The sequence below is a fragment of the Pavona decussata genome, unplaced genomic scaffold, assembly GCF_977016875.1.
Source record: "Pavona decussata unplaced genomic scaffold, jaPavDecu1.1 SCAFFOLD_53, whole genome shotgun sequence".
Lineage (NCBI taxonomy): Eukaryota > Metazoa > Cnidaria > Anthozoa > Scleractinia > Agariciidae > Pavona > Pavona decussata.
In genome coordinates this window covers 5,395,001-5,406,043 of record NW_028145475.1, presented here as the reverse complement: position 1 = coordinate 5,406,043, position 11,043 = coordinate 5,395,001, and the positions used below count along the sequence as shown (strand labels likewise).

Below are 11,043 nucleotides of genomic sequence, written 5' to 3'. Positions count from 1 at the left end.
AAGCTTACATGCTGGTGATGGTGGTGAACAAAGTGCAAACATTTTGCATGTCAAGTGACAACCTTTTCAATGTTAAAGCCCATACATATTGTATGCTTGGGTATTATCAATAGCCCTTTGAGTCATTAAAAACTTTAGAAAAATAAGTAATTGAAGCACACGAAGTTCAATGTAATCATTCCAGCTACTTCTATTTGAATTCTCATTGGGTGTGACATGTTTGAAAGGTGACGTGTTCGGACTATCGAAAGCCAAATGAACTATTCTTTTGTAGATTTCTTGGTGACCAACGTTTGTAACAAGCAATAAGCTTAGGAAAGTTTCTACAATTCTGTGGCAGATTCATCCTCTCTGAACTTTTGTCAGTTCAAACTTCAAGTAACGTGCATTTTTGAGGGTGACTAATTTTGGAGATCCCAAATCATCAGCACACTCAAAAGCTAATAATGTTAAACATAAAACATCTAGGAAAGTGATTGATCCTAAAACTCAAAGGAAGTATGTGGGAATGAGTTTTAGGATCGATCGCTTGCCTAGAATGTTGAACATTAAGCTTTCGAGTGTGCTGAAGATTTGGGATCTCCACAATTAGTCACCCTCAAAAACGCACATTACTTGAAGCTTGGGTAAAAGTGAAGAACAGCTCACCTCCATCAACTGTCGGTTGACTGTTGGCCGACAGACTACCGACAGGTTACCAACAGCTTACCGACAGGTTACCAACAGGTTATGCAAAAGTTTTTTAACTTAACTTTACTCTACATACTTATTAAACCAAAACGAAAAGGGACTTTAGCACCTTCACCTAAAATTTGAATCGTCCTATAATTCATTGCGAGCTAGCATATTATAGTATGTCACGTATGTCGACACACTGTTGAACTTTACTAACGTTCTTTCTTTCTATTTCAGTAAGTAAGAAAAGAAAGATTCTCGTATGATGAAGAGGCAATATTACTTTTGTGAAACAAAGGGAATAAATGTAAACTTTCTGAATCAATGTATTCTTTATGTTCCTTGATGAAATTCCTTGGAAGAAATCGAAAATTCCGATACAATAAAAAGGGTCGAAATTTCAAGAAGTTTTCCCTGATCTTTCCTGGTTGGTTCATCTAAAAAATGCAGACCTCATAGGAAACATTCAGTTGCAGGAGGACTTTTCTCATTGGTGGATTTTGACCCAAAATCTGCATACACAAAGTCTGGAACATTGATCCATCACAAACTTTCAAATCTTGCATTAAGATAAAAATATAACTTACAACAGTACTTTGGATGTATCATGACAAACAATTATCTTTTAGTCTTATAAATATCTCCTTTCATCTTATCATAAAATGAGAGTACTTAATCAACTTCTTTATTTGATAATTGATTTTTCCCTTCCTCTTGTATTCTTTACGAACTTTTTTACGCGATACTCGATTTTCGCGTGCTCGTGTATTCTACGCGATAACTGACTTCACGCTTGCTTTTGTATTCTTTACGAACTTTTTTAAGCGTTTATTGATCTTCCGCGTGTTCGTGTATTCTTTATGAACTTGCTATGCGATCATTGATTTTGCGCTTGCTCGTGTATTCTTTATGAACTTGTTTACGTGATACTCCATTTTTGCGCGCTTGTGTATTCGACGCGATAATTGACTTTGCGCTTGCTTTTGTATTCTTTACGAACTTTTTTACGCGTTTATTGATCTTGCGCGTACTGTTAAATAAAGGACACACAGTATTGGTTTAGACTTTATTTCCTTTGGTGGCTCCTAAAGGAGCCATTTGTTGTTAAACTAAGTGAACTTAGTTGAGAGGGTAGAATTCGGCAATATTAGCCAATATGTTCTCGAAGTGGTCGCCTCTGTAAAATTGCGCCAGTTAAACTCATCCAGATATCCCGGCAGTTCACTTTGTAGAGTCCCGTTCATTGCTTTCAGCTTTCTCTTCACCTGACTCCAGAGTCTCTCTATGGTGTTTGTGTGGGCGCCTGTTTATGGATCAACAAAGTTCTTTGAATGGTTCACCATGAGGTGGATGTAGCCAACGTGGTTCAGGTTGAAGTATGGTGAAAACTGGTCTGAGATAATCCTGGTTCCAGGTTCTACGAACTGCTGTATCAGTCCGGTCACCAGGGTTTCTCTCGTTCAGTTCCGTACTCGGAAGGTGAGAGCCCTGCCAATGCCTCTTACAACCATGCTGAAAATTCACAAGCCTCTAGAAATCCGTCCACGGTTGTACTTGCGTTTGTGGCCAAACATTGATTCATCGATCTCTACAGTCTTCCCTCTGCCACCTACTGGACATTCCCAGTAATACTCGTCTACCGAATTGGCTTTCTCTCTTATAACCATGTCTTGACTTCATTGACATTTATGCCTAGCTGCAAGCAAGCCATGATTGACCAGGAACGTAAAAATGGTATGGCAACTCTGGATCAAGTTAAGTAACTCGATATGATTCATTATGAAATGAGTTTGTCTAGTTCGACGTTTAACCCTTTATAACATCGGTCGGATCAAAACTACCCAATGAAAATTTGCCTATTGTACTAGTAAAGTATTCATATGCAAATGTTAGTTATTAATTACTATAATGTTATTTACTTTGACCAATAAACAAAAGCATAATGCAACCAATCACACTTGTTAATTTGATCCAAAGGAGAGTATAAAAGCCGCAGATTGAATCAAAGGTATCATTACACGATTAGAAAATGAAAATGTCTCAGCGCATTCTCAAGTATATCATCTGTGGCAGTCCGCATTCCATTTTTCATTGTACCAACAAATGTGGTGTGTGTAACGGCGATAACGGGCGGTGTTCCTGTGCAGAATGACCTCTTCAGAAGAAGAAGAAAAGGGCTGTACAGTCCTCCTCCAAACATTCCTTGTCTGATAGGCCAGGCTACAAGGAGCTCCGCAGGTTATACAACAACTTGCTCAGAAAGCACGAACGTGTAGGTTTGGCGTTGCAAAACCAGCAGAAGCAGCACGAAGATCAGGAGGAGTTGGAAGAGTCAAATAAAGATGGAGAAGAGCTGGCAAACCTTGTCCGGACGAAGTCATAGGCCATCAAGGTCCTCCACACCAAACTGGGGCAGGCCAAGAAGACGATTGCAGACCTTAAGGCAGAGGTGGAAACACTGCGCAGCAACAACGAGCCACAGCAGCAGCAGCAATCCGGTTGCGTCAGCACACACAGCTTGGCAGCTATCCATGACCGCTATCAAAATGTTTTGCGAACCATATCAGAAAATGGCTGCAGCATGGCCAACGCTTTTAGACTGACCGGCTGTCCGAGAAGCACCCTTAGAGATTTTGTGGCCGTGGCAGAATTAAAGCTGGTCGACTCTGTGAAAGAGCTTGAGGCAGTATGCACAAAACGGCTTCCACGCCACTTACCAGTAATGGCAAACATGAGGAGGGAAGGGAAGCTGTTGCCCCTCAAGTTCAAAGAGAGATTCAACGAATAGAGTCATCACTAGACTCCTAAAAAACGGCTCCTTTAGGAGCCACCAAGTTTGAAAAAGTTAATAACCAATAATAAAGATGAAATTGCACACTTCACGTTATCACAGCGGGATAATGAGAGAGGGGTTGGGGCACAGTTATACTAACTTACAAATGCAAAATGGCGGACGGGGAAAGAGAGAGAAGTCGCTGTGGAATTTATATTAAAGAAACTAAAAGGGTATGTGATTTAGATTTATTTATATGTTAAAATCCACAGCAATTTCTACCGACAGTTCACCAACAACTTACCGACAGATTACCAACAGTTGGCCGACATATTACCGACAGTTGCCCGTCTGTCGGTTGACAGATCGTTACCACTATGAAAAAAACTGTCGGCCACCAGTCGCCCGCTTGTTGGCCAACTGTCGGTCGACTGTCGGCCGACTGTTGGTCGACAGTCGACTGACAGTTGGTCAACAATCGGTGGAGGTGAGCTGTTCTTCACTTTTACCAAAAGACCATTTCTGAGTAGTCTTTAGCTTCTCTTACAAACGGACTCCGTAAAAACTAAAATCTTACTTTAAGACGTTTTTTACACTTAATTCTGGTGCTGTGGTAAGACAGCGCGTAAATCTCATTTGAAGACGATTTATCTTAGGATAAGACGACTTTCTTCTTATTTATACGATGATGGCGTCTTAGATTAAGATGATTTTTTCTTAGATTCAAAGTGCTGTGGTAAGTCATATTTTCATCTTATCTCAAGATTTGAACAATCTTATTCTAGATGCTTTAGAATCTCAATTTAAGTTTCGAAGCAAGGAAGAAATCTTCAATCTAACTGCAACGGTCACTATTAAGCCTACATTCAAAAACAGGGAGCGTTTACTACTGTTAAGCTTGAAGATGATACATGAAGCAATGAAAACACAACAAATTTCAATCCATTACTTTATTAAAACCAAATCTGAAATGACACAACTTATACAAATCCGCTTACCAAAAATTCGCAGGAAAACAGAGGTCGGGCCGCGGCATTTTAAATACTGTTTTGTTGGTCTTAAAAGTCCCGTAAATTATAAACTTTGCATTGCAGATTGTCTGAATTGTCACTACACTCATTCCTTTGATCGGTGACGCAGCAGAATTGCAGGACTCATCTTGGTTTTCAAAAAACAGGCGGTTTAGAAAGCGACAGTAACTTCTTCATTCCATTTTCATTCCGCTGAGTGTGCAGTGCATGCTGTTAAGTGTATAGTTACAACGTGTAGCCGAAGCTTTAGACCGTATTTGATGTCCAGATGTCTTCTCATTTGAATATTGAAGTTGTTGTCTCGAAATTCTTGTAAATTCTCCACTCTCCGCTGCTTGAAAGATATTAACGGCTTGTTTTAACTCTGAACAAGGTGAGAGTTTGCGATGGATCAAAGCTCCAGACTCTGTGTCTCCAGAGTTTGGATCAAAATCAACCAATCAGAAAAGAAGTCCTGTTCCCTATGAGGTCTGCATTTTTTTAATGAAGCAATCAGGAAGGCTTTCCAAAATTTGGATCCTTTTGTGTTGGAATTTGCTATTCTTTCAAGTTAGCCTTTTTTTATTTATTTATTTATTTTTTTACCGAGAACTAAAATGGTGAGAGTAGAGATCGGCGCATTAAATCGCCGATATCTGGCATGTCAGATATCGGCGATTAAATTCGCCAAATGTACCCGTTCCCGCGATTTTTTTAAGCTCATCGCTGCGAATTGCCAGCAAAGTCAATCGGTCAGGTTGGGCGGGTTTATCACATGTACAACGCCCCGAAATCGCCAGGTGTGTCCGCATCAATCGGTGGCGAAAATCACTGGCGATTTTCGCTGACGATCAAATTCGCTGCAATCGTCGTATAAAATGCCAGGTGTGTCACCAGCTTAAGGCGTATTGCATCTTACGTAGGATGGCAGTATCTTATAGCCTGCTTAGGCGTCTTAAAATTTCCACAAGACGAAAAAACGTCTTAAAATAAGGACCCCATCGACTCAGATTAATATAATTAAGACTGGTCTTTCTTAAAGTAAGATGCCTCAATGTTGATTAAGATAAGCGCTTCTCAAATGAAGACGATTTAAAGACAATATTTAAGACGATCTTTTATCTTATATACTAACTGAGACTCCGATAGTCTTCATTTGAGATCTCCTGTGTTAAAATAAGATGATCACCGTCTCAATTTAATGTGGTGGTGGTCTTGCATAAGACAGGAAACGTAAGGTAAAATCTTAGTTTAAGATTTTAGTTTTTACGGAGGAGATCAAATGCTAAAGTTTGCAGGATGAAAATTGAAACTGATCGGGCATTCGGGTAAACTTGAAGAACATTAATGGTCTAATGTTTTTCAAGTTTATCTCAATTGTTGTGAAGGTGTCATTTAAAATGATCGCAAAACCATCCTTGATTGTTATGTGTTCGTGATTTCACCGTACCAGTAAAAGACAATTTCTTTGTCAGTTTAAAGTTAAGGACTCATGATTAATGAAAATAAATGGAATTACCTAAAGTTATGTGACTCAGCCCATTTAAATGGAGGGAAAAAGTAATTTTTTTGACGCCCAATTAGGTAAACTTGCACCTGAGCTTCAGGTGCGAGTTGATTAATAGCTTGCAGCTTCATCAGCTCAGTTTTTCAGCACCAGACACTTAATTGTTTCTGTTGATTTCTGTTTTTTTTTTTTGTTTTGTTTTTTTGCAGAAACTCAAGGCATGTAAACCAGCTCTCAGGCAAAGCTCCTATTCCATTGAAAAAAGGCAAAAATTACAGGAAGTCCCTGCCATTGACTACATGTCACCTGAGTTAAGTGTAAATGAACAAGAATCACATGAGGAAACAGATCCCAAACTTGAGAAATTTGTCCGACATACATTAGAGTGGAGATCAGAGGAATTAGTTTGTGAGCTTAGGAGCCTGGACCGCAAAGCACACAGGGCTAGGAGTGATCGAGGGAAAAGGATGATGGTGAAGAGGGAGAAAGGTAGTGTTATTCCAGAAAGCCTCCATTCCTATCCAAAGGGAGCCCCCATCTGGGCCCTTTGTGAAGCACTGCAGAGAAGATAACCATGTTTTTTTTTCTTGATTTACAAATGTATTGAGTTGCATTTAAGTCCCAAAACTTTGTACATGTATTTTAAGGTTGAACATGGCATGTTTTGTCTTTAAGAAATTTGAATTTGGTTGAAGGGGCTAGGTCATGACTCACTGGGAACCAACAACTTTGAAAAAGAGTGGGACAGTCCTTTTTCAAATTGTCTCCCATTACAGTTGACTTGAACTCAATCCATTTAATCCTGAGCATTCTCGACATCAAACATATCTGATCTTTTAGTTATTTCAAGCACAATTATATTACTGGCACTAAACTTTATTTTCCTGCAGTTATTTTCACTGTCCGGTGGAATTTTGGTTTTAATTTCATGTCATCCACTAGGACAAAGGTCCAACTCAGGCCGCCTGATTCTCTTCCCAGACAAGCTTCCCCTTCAGAAAAAAATCTCAATTCAAGCAAATAAGATTGTCCAAAGACATTCATTCAACGTTGAACACACTGGAAAGCAACCAAATGAAAATTGTTGGCCTACGTGTAATGTGACATGCGGAAAACAATAGAGAACAATACAAAATTGGCATGCATGATTAAAGATAAAAGAAACGCAGTGCACAGACTGACAGCGTGACCTAGCCCCTTTAACAGACACGTTTTCAACATTTGAATGTGTAAAAATTATATTACATCATAGACAGAGTTGTATTGGTCAGGTGCATGGGATAGAGCAATTGATAGTCCCATTCAGAATTACTGAACTCCCAAAAACTGAATGCTTAGTGTGAATTGCGGTTTTTGTCAAAAAAGTGATTTCATCAACAACCTCAAGTCCATGAAGAATCTTTGTTGATCTATTTGCATTGATTCATGACATTAACAGGGCTGTAATTATAGGGTTTTTAAAAGATGGTCTCTCAGAGAAAGTAGCCAGTCAAAAATCGTATTCTTCCCATAGCTCTTATGTTTTACCCATTTTCAGAAGTTTAGAATGGCCAGCTGATTTTTTTTACTATAGTAGCCGGCTATAAAAGCCGGTTGTCGGCTTCTAATGACAGCCCTGAATTGAAAGGATCCAAATAATTGTTTCTCATTAGTGATTTCTAAAAGACTGGTTGTGATGGTCTTGTTGATAGCATTTCATTTATCGATGTTAGATTATTTAATGTAGTACTTCTAAGTATAAAAATAAGCCCTTCTTTTTTTAAACAAATGCTGTTCTATGTAGTTAGTTGGTATAAACTACAGATGATAGGAGGGTGTATTTTCTTTTATATGTATTTTCGCTGTTTCTCTGGCTGTATATCTGCAGACATAATTCATAAAAAAGGTTAAAATTCATGCCATGGTAGTTTGAGTAGTATTTTCACTGAATAATTAATTAGCGCATCATGAAACGACCTTTCAAATTGCTCCGTGGCCCTGGGGATGGCATTAGTGCATTTCGCGCTTTACTTATTAATAAGCTAGGCCATGTGGCTTTGATTTTACTCTGTCACAGCGCCGTCCGCCGAAACGAACGGCCGAGTTTCGTTTTTTCTAGTCGGTCAACCAACACCAGCCCGTTTTTTTTTTTTTTTTTTTCTTTTCTTCGCTTGAACTGTGGTTTCTTTCTTCATGGCGGAGCTGGCGGGCGATTTACCTGCGTTGCCACCAGCACCAGAACCGCCTCCAGAACCTCCAGCGGAACCTGCGCCAAGACCGGCAGCAGAACCCGTGGTGGAACCTAATCAGTATTTTTTCTGTCTCTTCCGCTTTGTGGTACGTGTTTCGGCTTGTTTTCGTATGCTAGTCTTCTGTCGTAGGCCGTCTTATCATAGTTTTTTCTTTGGCGTTTCAGTTAGTTTGGTATTCTTACCTGTTTTCGCCGGTTTCGTTATCTGGGTGGTTTTTACGTGCCACGTGTCCCTTGGGTATGCTTGTTTGTCACCGTTCGTTCCCTTGTTTCTTGTGTTTTCTCTGGTGTTATCTCTACAAGTTCTTAGGACCTTTTTATGTTCGTAGGTTTTACCTTTAGGAGTAGACCTTTATTCTGGTATTGTTAAGTTATGTTTTCGGTTTGTGCCTGTTTTATTTTGCGGGCTCCGGGAGCCCATACTTTATCTCTCGTTTCGGAAACCGCTTTTAATCCGTTGCATATCTTAGGTTTTTTGACTGCGGGAGCCAGGTTGTAATGTATCTTTTATTACGGTCCGGGAGCCAGATTTTAAAGAAGTTTGTTATTAACGGTCTGGGACCGTTTTGGCTCCGGGAGCCAGATTTCAAAGAAGTTTGCTATTAACGGCCGGGACCGTTTTGGCTCCGGGAGCCAGATTTTAAAGTAGTTTGTTATTAACGGTCCGGGACCGTTTTGGCTCCGGGAGCCAGTTTTGTAAGAAGATTGTTATTAACGGTCCGGGACCGTTTTGGCTCCTGGAGCCAGATTTGAAAGGAGTTTCTTATTAACGGTCCGGGACCGTTTTTAGCTCCGGCAGCCAGTTTTGAAAGGAGTTTCTTATTAACGGTCCGGGACCGTTTTTAGCTCCAGGAGCCTAGTTTTTTAAAGGAGTTTGTTATTAACGGTCTGGGACCGTTTTGGCTCCGGGAGCCAGTTTTGAAAGGAGTTTCTTCTTAACCGTCCGGGACCGTCTTTAGCTCCGGGAGCCAGTTTTGAAAGGAGTTTGTTATTAACGGTCCGGGACTGTTTTTGGCTCCGGGAGCCAGATTTGAAAGGAGTTTAGTTATTAACGGTCCGGGACCGTTTTGGCTCCGGGAGCCGGCTTTAAAGGAGTTTAGTCTTTACGGTCCGGGACCGTATTCTTTGCTCCGGGAGCCAGCTTTGTAAGCGGTTTGTTATTACGGTCCGGGGACCGTTATTAGCTCCGGGGGCCAGTCTCAGGGTTTGTTGTTTACCGTACGGGACCATCCTTTGGCCTCAGAAACACAGTTTTGTGTTTATTGTTAGACGTTCGGAACCCGTTTCCTTAGGGTACGGTTTCGTGGTTCCGGGACCCCGCTGTTTTATAGGATTTTGTGCGTTTGGTTCTAGACCCTCAGGTATTCAGACCCCGCCTACGTTTTTGGAAAGAATTTCGTTTGAAATTTTAGCTTTCTTAGTGTTTCACCTTAGGCTGTATCAGTCAAGGGCTGACCCTCTTTTTGCTTTCGTATTTACGATTTCTGTCCGCACGGCTCCGGGGCTGTTTGTCTCTAAGCGATCTTTTCTTTGTGTTTCGGGATCGTTCAACCCTTAACAGCTTTTTGGTTCCACACAGAAGTTTTTGTTCAGTTCACCGCCCGGTTTGTTTAGTTAAGAGATCATCGTTAGGTCGGTTAGGACCGCTTATATTTTAACGTTTGCGTTTGTTTATCTGGTTGGGAAGAGACATATTTGGACTACTCGCGTTTTGTCTGGGCCCTCGCTTAACCCTAGGTGTTCCTTTTTCGACCTCTCTTAGGCTGATGATCGCATTAAACTCCTGGAAGATAAACTCAAAGTTCTTGAGGAGAAACAGGGTACTAACACCGTCACAGCGGCCCTTTCATCTGTAGGTAATGCCCTTCAGAAGCCAGGAACGGTTTATGATCCTTGGGAGGCATCTGCCCACGTAGAGGCCCTGGTGCGGGCGGCCAGATCTGTCGCCCCTGAGAAAGCAGACTACTATGCCGCAATTTTAGATGAGTTAAAGGGGAGATCCAACTCTCTCTCTCCTTCTGCACACCAGAGTTTACTCTTGGGCCTTTTGGGTGATCCAACCAGAGCGAAGGTGGCCAAGGAATCATCAGCGCTCCTTAAAGCTATACATCGTGAGGAGCCTTCGCTATTTAGCCGTCCCAGCTCTCGCCAGCTCAGGCGCCAACGCCCTTATCCCCCCAGTCAGCCTATTTGCTACAGATGCGGCTTGCCTGGGCATTTTGCGAGGGCTTGTAATCGCGGACGAGGTCGTGGGATTTATAGGCGTTAAGGAATAGCTGTGAATCGCGATTTTTTGTGCATTGTCATTTCTGAAGCTGTTTGAGTTGCTTGTAAACACGTTTGATTGTTTTCTTTAATCGGGGTTGCCTTAGGCCTTTTATCCCTTTGCTGTAATTTATATTTTGAACAGTGACGTCGTTTTACTTTAGTTTGTTGCTGTGCCAATTTTGTTGTTCTTGTTCATTTCTGTTTTGCTTAATAAAGACTTTGCTAAATGTTATTTGTCTCCTCGTCCTTTTAGCCTTTGCCTTATTTCTTCGTTGACTCTGGGGGTATCTCTAAGTGCCTTATTCTGGTCTTTGATCAGAGCTGGGGTCAACGAAGGATAAGGGGTCCCGCCTCCTTTCCTTTTTCCAATTTTTATTTGCGTTTCTCCGTTTGTTTCAGGGTTTTGAGGTTGCTTTGCAACGCATCCTTGCTCTCCCTAGTCCGGACCTCTAATGGTGTGATATAAACGGGGAACCCTTATCCTTCGTTGGCCCCACCGTTCCACCTCAGCTGGTGGTCCGCGATCCTTCCCTCGCAAACTTGGCACAGTTACGTTTCAGAAACCCGGATTCGTTCCAAG

The 11,043-nt window shown here is 41.2% G+C and overlaps 3 pseudogenes; 2 read left to right on the top strand and 1 right to left on the bottom strand.

Moving 5' to 3' along the window:
• Positions 1-1,794: 1,794 nt before the first annotated feature.
• On the bottom strand, positions 1,795-2,342 carry LOC146480703 (uncharacterized; annotated as a pseudogene).
• A 368-nt stretch (positions 2,343-2,710) lies between these two features.
• Positions 2,711-3,463, top strand: LOC146480702 (uncharacterized; annotated as a pseudogene).
• Positions 3,464-7,839: 4,376 nt separating this feature from the next.
• On the top strand, positions 7,840-10,695 carry LOC146480701 (uncharacterized; annotated as a pseudogene).
• Positions 10,696-11,043: the final 348 nt, after the last annotated feature.